This window comes from Giraffa tippelskirchi, chromosome 14, assembly GCF_054371585.1.
Source record: "Giraffa tippelskirchi isolate mGirTip1 chromosome 14, T2T-mGirTip1v1.2.pri, whole genome shotgun sequence".
In the NCBI taxonomy this organism is placed as follows: Eukaryota; Metazoa; Chordata; class Mammalia; order Artiodactyla; family Giraffidae; genus Giraffa; species Giraffa tippelskirchi.
This window is the reverse complement of record NC_137288.1, coordinates 25,052,966-25,061,805: the sequence shown is the minus strand read 5'-3', so window position 1 is coordinate 25,061,805 and position 8,840 is coordinate 25,052,966. Positions and strand designations below refer to the sequence as shown.

The 8,840-nt window shown below is 34.4% G+C and overlaps 1 long non-coding RNA gene across 1 annotated transcript in view; it reads right to left on the bottom strand.

The window, feature by feature from the left end:
* Window positions 1–5,605: 5,605 nt before the first annotated feature.
* Window positions 5,606–8,840, bottom strand: part of LOC145534207 (uncharacterized) — a 178,644-nt gene continuing 175,409 nt past the window's right edge. The window contains exon 5 of the long non-coding RNA XR_014074341.1: window positions 5,606–7,040. This is a non-coding gene — a long non-coding RNA (uncharacterized LOC145534207). The remainder of the gene's footprint in view (window positions 7,041–8,840) is intronic.

The window sequence follows — 8,840 nt, the reverse complement described above, 5'->3', positions numbered from 1 at the left end:
CAAAGAATCATTGTATATCGAACAGTGTGTTTTCTTTTTCATGATGATTTGAAAGCTATTAAACTCACATAAAGTGCCAAAAGGTAAGAAGGTCAAACTAGAGGCCAGATTGTATATATATAATGCATTATAAATACATATATAAAACATATTATGTACATGTATAATACATGTAATTGAATATATATATATATACACACAAAGCATAAACTTTTCTGAAAATAGAGAAAGCAGTAATAGACCTCAACTTTCCTTAAAAGGCAAGTATAAAACCTTTGTCCCGTGCATATATATGCATAGAAATATATATAACATATTTGCCTTACAAGTTTTAGAGATTTGCAATTATTGTAAACGCTGATCAGTCTTGTCACTTCAACTTAATAAGTTGTTTTTAGCAAGTCCAAATTAGTATCTGAGATTAACTGATCTATATTTAGGAATGTTTTAATTTTAGAGGTAAGTCTATGTATCAACTGGATATTTTAGAAAGGTAGTAATCAATGTTAAATTTTCTTCCATTTCTGGACTTAGAATTAATTCATCGAGACCATGAACACCATAGCAAGTAACATTTAACATCATTTTGTAGTGTAATTAATTAGTTCTTGGTATTATGATTAGTATGCTTTCAAGCTAACAATACAATTTTTCAAAATATAAAGTCCAAAAATTTCATAAGTAATTTAACAAAGTTTGCATTGCACAAAAGATGATTGTAATTAAAACACTTTTCAGTCATCTTTCACTGAAGTTTCAGTTTTTACTTCTGGTCTCTGCATTCGGCCACAGCCTTTCATAGTTTTTCCTCTCAAAGGCTGATCGGTATATTGTTCATTTGTCTGTTTTATATGAGGCAACCTGCTTCTGATATGTGTGGAAATAGGTATTTGTTCCTGGAATTTGTGTCTTAGTAGCTTTTCTTCTGGTAATGATGGCTCCCGTGCATTTTGATGGCTAGTGGAAATCTACCAGCATTTCTGCCTTTTTGATCCAGTGTATACTCTACAGTTATGTCCTGAGAAGAAGCATCAAAGTTGCCTAGGTCATAGTCTTAGGGTGTCTTTTCAGGACACTAGTTTCATGATGGACATCTTTATATTCCCATATACGTGTGTCTGCAGTAACTCATGTTTCTTCTCCTGTTATCTATTAGCATCATGATCTCCATTAAGTTACCTTATCATTGACTTTTGAATATTAAGATAAGCTTGCATTCTTAGTATACGTTCTACTTGGTCATGGCATATTTTTTTGTATTGCTGTGTTTTTTTTTGATAGTATTTACTTTTGGGTGTTTTCCTCTCAAATTTGATAAGATTTACCAGAAAAATCATCTGGTCTTTGAACTTGTGTCAGACTTCAATAAATGTTGGGTTATTTACGTTCATTTTGTATTCTATCAGGCTCTTTATGAAAAGATATCAAACAAAATCCCCCATAACAATTTTAAGATCTATATACTTGAGTAGAATGTTGGCCACTCAGAGTTGTACAGCTACTTTCAGCCTCTAATTTCATTGAACTTAGCGCTTACAGGAAATGAGTGTGGGGTACTCGTTCAGCCCCCCCCTCCTCCTAACATCCCTTCCCCCACCCTCTAGCCCAGCTAACTACTCATTTGGTTGTTCCAGCCTCTGACTGTTTCCTTAAGTTGGACAAAGATGCACCTCACAATTTTGCTTAATTTTTTTGATGTTTTTGTGGAGAGACCGTTTGAAACTGCCCCCAACTGCCATTTTCCCTTAATTATTTCTTGACTTTAATTTCAATTACTCTCTCAAATTTCAGAGGTCAATGGCATTTAAAGTTATTTGACATTTGAATGCATCCTTATAGTAAATATCTGAGCAATGTACAGATATCTTCAATACATTAATGAAACTAAGCTTCTGTGAGATTGAGACTTGCTTACAGAGACAGAACAGTTAGTAATACCTCCTTTGTATCATGTGGTCCAGTAGGAGATGTACATTGTTTCTTATACTTCAGGTGGATTTTAAAGTCAGAATTCCCATTATATAGTTTTAGTTCAGATTCCTCTTTACTAATTATATTTGTGTAGTACTTGAGTTTTTATTTTCAAGAGTAAGGATACTCTACATTTTATAGTTGAGAACTAATGTACACATGTGTAAGATTACTAGCTCTAGATCACGAGAGTAAGACAATAACTTGATGTTGTCTCACTTCCAAGCAAATGCAGCTTTTACTCTACCACCGTGCCTTGAAACACACATGCAAGCATATACACACCCCCCCACCATTTACACTATTACTAGGCTATCCAAAAGGTTTCCCCTTTACAACAAGATAATTTGTCCAAGTGATGTACATAATTTAGCAACAGATGGCTAATTATCACTGTTTGTTTTTCCAGAGAATTAGCCTAGGTCACCTGAATATTGAATTACTTGCAACAAAATGTAACTGTGTATGACTTCAAATATACTTGTTTCATTGTCTTTGCAGGGTATTCGATTCTAAACCACAAAGTTTTGAGTTTGGTTTTGAAGTAGTAATACCTGAGCTAATAAAAGTGTCAGCTTCATAGTGGATAATGTAGTGATGTACATGAAATGTAATAGTAGAAAGATGTTTCTTGGGCTTTTCATTATAAATATTGTATAAATGTTGACCTCTACCCAGCCCCTTGGAGATTTAGGTGTCTGTTTGAATATCCCAGACAGATTTTGTCATGTCACTATATTCTCATATGTGCCTTTTGAAATGGTGCTCTTAAAAATGACACCATTTATGGAACCCATAAAGAATATGATTTCTCTGGAGTTTTAGGTGATTCTCGTGAAATATTGAAAAGCATGCCATAATAAATAAAGAAGTATTAGAACTTTCCTCCAGGCAGTTAGATAAGAGGCTTAAGTATTTACACATCATATCAGCTGGCCCTTTAAGTAATTCCTAAAATATATTATAAAAAGAAATCTATGGAAATTTTAACAGTTAACTTGCGTTCAAATAATTGTTTTTTATGTCAAGTTAAAATATTACAGCATTAGGAAAAATATAGTATTTGATGAAATTCAGCGTTGAGTTATAGACTTGAAACAAGTCTATCTCCCCTCCCCTCCATGCTATTTTACTCTAATATCATATTAAGGTCATAAATGTCATTAGTAGTAGAAAAGGGAGAGGTATAAAAATACTTTGAAACAAAAAGCTATTTGGGAATTTTTTCCAGTTCAGCAAAGTGATACTGTTTCAAATGGTGTCACCCTTTTGGGAATATCAAGTGATCAGTAGTAAACACAACAACAGAATAACCCATTCTTTATGTAGGTTGGATGTATTTCTTGGCATTTAGCATTTCTTTCTTTCTTTTTTTTTTTTGCTTATTTCCTTAGCCTAATTCCCTAGTTTTCCGGTAAGTCCTATGAGGCACCCAGTCACCATTTTATAAATTCATTCTCTAGATTAGAGTATATTTAAGACTACCTGACTAGTCAGAAAACTGTTAAAAGTGAGGTTCAAATAAACAGCTAAAATTTGGAAGCAGATCCTTGCTCTAATTGGGGCTAGATAAGTACAAACCAGTTAACTATTGAAATATTGCACACAGGCCTAACATGCAACGGTTTGATTTCTTGTGGCCACCTAGAATAAATTCTCCATTGAAGGCAAAAATGTGAGGTCCATCAATAAATACATGGCTGCAGGATGAGGTGGTTGAAAAGTCAAAGTAAGGAGGACATACTTAAATCCCTAAATCCTTAGCATAATAAACAGTCTGAACTGTAGGGGATTCCTGTAACTGTTCTAAAAGAATCTTCATAACATTTGCAGAGCTTTAATACTTTTATGCAAACACCTGTACCATTTTGTTCCCTAAGGAATCTGAAATGTAATTTGCAGCTTCATCAGATCTCCTCTGAAAATTTGGATATTTATCAGATAAGTGACAGAGAATTACAAGAGAAGTTTTTCAGGGACTTGGTATATTCCTAATTCCAATGCCCTAATGATGTTTTATTAGCAACAAAACGAGTCCTTTCTTTCTTGGAGGCCAACTCTGTTCTTGCCTTGAATGAATATGTGGTAACTAACCATCCAAATGGGTTCCTTGTAATGGAAAACTAGCTGCCATCCAGATAGCCATAGTCTACAGTCCTCTAGATTCTAGTTCTATAGATTCCTACAGATTTAGATAAAGTATCCTGAAAGGCCTTGTAGAAGTCTTTCAGAGTTGCAGGGATTTGCTAATTTAAATTGCCAACAATCTAACGAGCATGGGATTAAAAAAAAAAAAGGATGCTATTGAGATTAAATTATCCATCTGGTTTACTAGTAAACTAGTATTAGGTTAGATAATAGATTGAAACGTCCAGCTCAAGAAGCTAGGACCAATTTTGTTTTCCTAAAGTGATTGTGGGTATGTGAGTCACATAACAATGCTAATATAGTGTCAAGAATTCTTTGATATATGATAAAGGATATGATACCTTAATTTATGAAGGCAGATTTCTGATTTAGATTTATCAAGAGCTACCCATATGAGTATCCATGGATGCCAGCTATAGCTCAGGATCTCCCCTCAAATACACACATTGCAGGAACACAAACCTCTTTAAAACTAATTGTTTAGTGGTTTTATTTTGGCCCAATATTGGGTGATAGTCATAATTTAATGGATGTCCAATATTTCCATGGTGGTAAGAAGTATTCCTTTATCACAGGCCAGATGAAAGTTTTTAGTTCTTTGCCACAGAGCAAATTAACAAGAAAATTCAGTGTCAGCATGGTGTTTGTTCCTGATAATCAAGAAAAAAATTCAAATGCTAGTATACTGATGAAAGAATGGGTGGTACCTAGCAGACTTACTGGCATGCCTCCTTTTAACATCATACACAGTAAATGATAGCAAAGTTCTGAGACCATACTGCAGCAGAATATACAAAAACTCACTGGTTAAAAAGACAATGACCAGTGTAGATAATTATAGGCAAAAGGACAAAGAGACAGATGAGAGAAAACAAAAGCCAGCGTCCTCCAGCTAGTTTTAGAAACAAAAGTTACAATTTGTGATGTGTCTATGATGCATAATTTTTCTACATGAAGTTTCCCCTATGTTTGCTAGTAACAATTGCATGTGGATTTGTTATTAATTGTATCATGTAATCATAGGTTACAGAGATTCATACTGGTGAGGAATGGATCTACTGGGAACCATTGACCGAAACCACCTTTCTTGACCAGCCAGGCATGATAATAACTGCTTAACTGCTTGCATGAGTTCTTCCTCAACAAGAGGTCCGGATAAGGAACATGGAACTAACAAGCTACCACCAGCCAGGATAATTTGGGAGGGGCCAAAAGGAGGGAGGAGACACCAGCCCATGATATATTCTGCCAACCTCCCAGAAACCTTCGCATTGGATTCCATGTTGTCTGAGAGATGCGCGAGCAACATGAAAGGAGCCTGAGTCAGATCGAATATGGGCACAAGAAAGATGATTGGGCAGCGACAACCTGAAGACTCATCCTATTACCATAAAACCCTGATACTGTGAGCCGCAGGGCAGAGCCGTTCTCCTGGGGTCCCTTACCTTCTGCTTTCTTCCTGGGTTCCCCTTTCCAATGAAGTCAGTTTTTTTTTTTTTTTCATTAAAATTTTATTTCCGAGATCCCTGAAACTTTAAAATTCTGTTTAGCATGTTCTCAAACTTCAGTCATTTCAGACAGTGTAGCATTTACAAAAGGATAAACATAGATATCAACAGAATAAAATACTGTTCAGAATTAGACACACACATATATATGATGAGTTGGGTTTTAACAAAGTTTCCAGGCAATTCAATGGGTAAAAAGAACAGTCCTTTCAATAAATGGTCCTGGAGCAATTGATCATCCATATGTAAAGGAAGAAAAAATAACCCACACACTTCAAACTTTACCTTAGACCACACAGAACAAAATAACTCGAAACATGACCTAAATATGAAGGCTAATGCTATAAAACAGCACAGAAGAAAATTGGGGTGCTCGGGTTAGGCAAACATTTCTTAAGACACAAAAAGCAGGACCTACTTTTAAAATCTTTTAAAATTGATAAATCCAGTAAGTCTTTTGCTTTGTCAGCATGTATCTCCTTTGAAAATTCATTTCTGAGTGTTAGACAAGATCCCACTCAAGTGTTGGAAGGGGAAATTTTCAGCAGTTCAAGGAAAAATTGAAAGAGGCAAAGCTTTTTTTCATATATATATATTTGAAGACATACACGGAGATTAGTGTATGTTGGTATTTGTAGCTATGATTATGTATTGATCGGACAGTTTTGAATACTTAATATCTGAAATCTCTTACTATGTTTAAGACCCTGTACCATGGTAAGCATGAGCAAATGTTCCCATCTAGTGAGTTTAAAAGACATCTAGTCCTTGATGTTTGGGAATTTATCACTCAAGATGTCTATTGTTATGAACCACTGTATTCCAGACGCTAGACACATATGTAGCATATTCATGGGAAGTTACTAGAAGTCAAGGTGAATTAGCTAACAAAACATGCAATTCAGACCCCAAATATAAACATAAAATACCAAATTAATTTTACAGCAAGACAAGTATCTGCCTTGTACTAACAACACTTAGAAGCTGAACTTCACAAGCTGAACACACACTCCAGATAGTCAGAATCAAAAATCATGTCATAAACAAAAAATCACCAAAATCAAACCATATCAAAAAACCAGACACACAAAAAACCGACTTTACTATAAACAAAACAGATTCTATGGCTTGTTTAAAAACGAAAATCTCTGCTGTCAAATCCATTTCAAGTTTAAACAATTCAGTCTTGTTACCAGAGAGGTCAACTCAAAGAACTCATTCTGCCAGTTTTCAGACACCACCATGTCGATCGCATAAACGAATGAAAACTTTGCTTACCTCCATCCAGCAGGGACGGGGCATGAAGAGCAGACCCTAGACTGTAGACTGGCTTACCTTTTGTGGTTCACTCTTACACGGTCATTCTCCCATGAAGCAACAAGGATTTCGTTATGTATTCCAAGTACAAACGACCTGAAAACCCAGATTGAAAATAGATTATTCATTTTTATTTGCAATTACAAATTTTTACATTGAAACTAAATCCTGAAAAATGAGAACAAATTGTAGACCCAGCTTGGAGTCCTGTCTTATGCATTCTTGTACCTTCCTCACCTAGCAAGCGCCTGCCTCATAACACAAACTCAATAATGCATGATATTCTGAATTGAAGGTGACTTTGTATGACCTATAGAATACGCAAATAGGTAATTAGAATCTGAGATACTCTGTATAGACATAGGATGCTTCTTCAAGTGTTGCTACCTTTTAAGTTGAAATATTTAAGATGTAAAATGCTGTTGTTTAAAAGTTCTATCATTTTATTCTATTGCTCATCTTGTAAGGGGTAACAAAATGATATTCAAATGACATCAAATATTGTGTTTAGCCAAGTGCAATAGGTGTTTTTTATTTTATGTCTTAGGGGAAAATGGATATCAAATCTGTATTCTAATGAGAATATTTATCAAAATTTCCCAGTTAAGGATTTGGTCAGAAAGCGGGTACTTTGCCACTTTAGTAAAAGAACACAAGTCTACTCCATACACTATATAAAAGGGTTTACAAATTCAAATGTGTGTGAAGATGTGTAAATTTCATATTCCTGTAGAAAATGTGGCAAGAATAGGTGATACAATATTTATGTCAACGGTATTTTAACACGAAAAATGATATTCTTTATCAGAATGTTTTAAAATATAACTTCTTTATAGTTAATATCTCCATAGACTTGCAACTTATTTTAATAATCAACTAATCTGCCACAAATGAAAAACGACAAATATTCAGTTAAACATGTATCAAAAGTATTAAGACACGTTCACCTCAATTTTTTTTTAATCTCAAGAAAAGCATTATAAATAGTATCTGCAAGTCAATGTACTTAAGCTTTTCAAAACAGTTGGCTGTTTGTATTTTAATCCCTAATTTAAAAAAGCATTCCAAATTATGTTAGGAGGAAAACATTTCCAGGCACAAAGTATATTGTATTATTTAGCAATTTATGCTATTATATACTCATATGTATTAATACTACTGGAGATAATTTTAAGTTTGTATTTTGATCAAAATAGTAGAAAAATCTATCATTTTATAGGTTGTTAGCACAATCAATTGCTAGAGAAAACTATTCTAGTATGTCTTTTTCTTCTCACTCTTGACTCAAATTTTACATTTTTTTTTCTAGATTTGGGTGTTTAACATCTTACTTGCTTGTTTTCATTTTTTATATATTAAAAAAAAGTGGAGATAACAGAACAGTCAAGGAACAGAACTGACATCTTTATTTTATTTTATATTGAGGCCCTAAGTCATCCAACTGTGAAGGTCTCTCGCTATCACACTAGACAGTTTGTGTCAGGATTTGATTTGGTGTTTCTATTACTTCCCAATGAGAGAATCTCATCTGAAAAATCGAGAAATGGATTTGTTCACTTGCAGAATGGTATTTAACCCTCTTAGTCTGCCTTCTAAAATAGAATAATAGAATAATCTGCCTTTCCCATTGCATGAAAGGGGGGCTTTCAGGACAGAGAAGCTGGAATGTTAACTCAGAACACAAGCATGTGATATTGAAAACCAGACAGACCACCTCTAAAGACTTTACCATATAACATATGAGCTCAACTCTTCAGCAAGTTTGAAATATGGCAGATAGTGCTTAAAGATTGCACGTTAAGTTTATATCTGGGACAAAGAACACTTGATATGGAGACTGGTGCTTTACCTATTGGGCCATTCCTTCTGAAAGAATTTCAGGACTTCCCTGGTGAT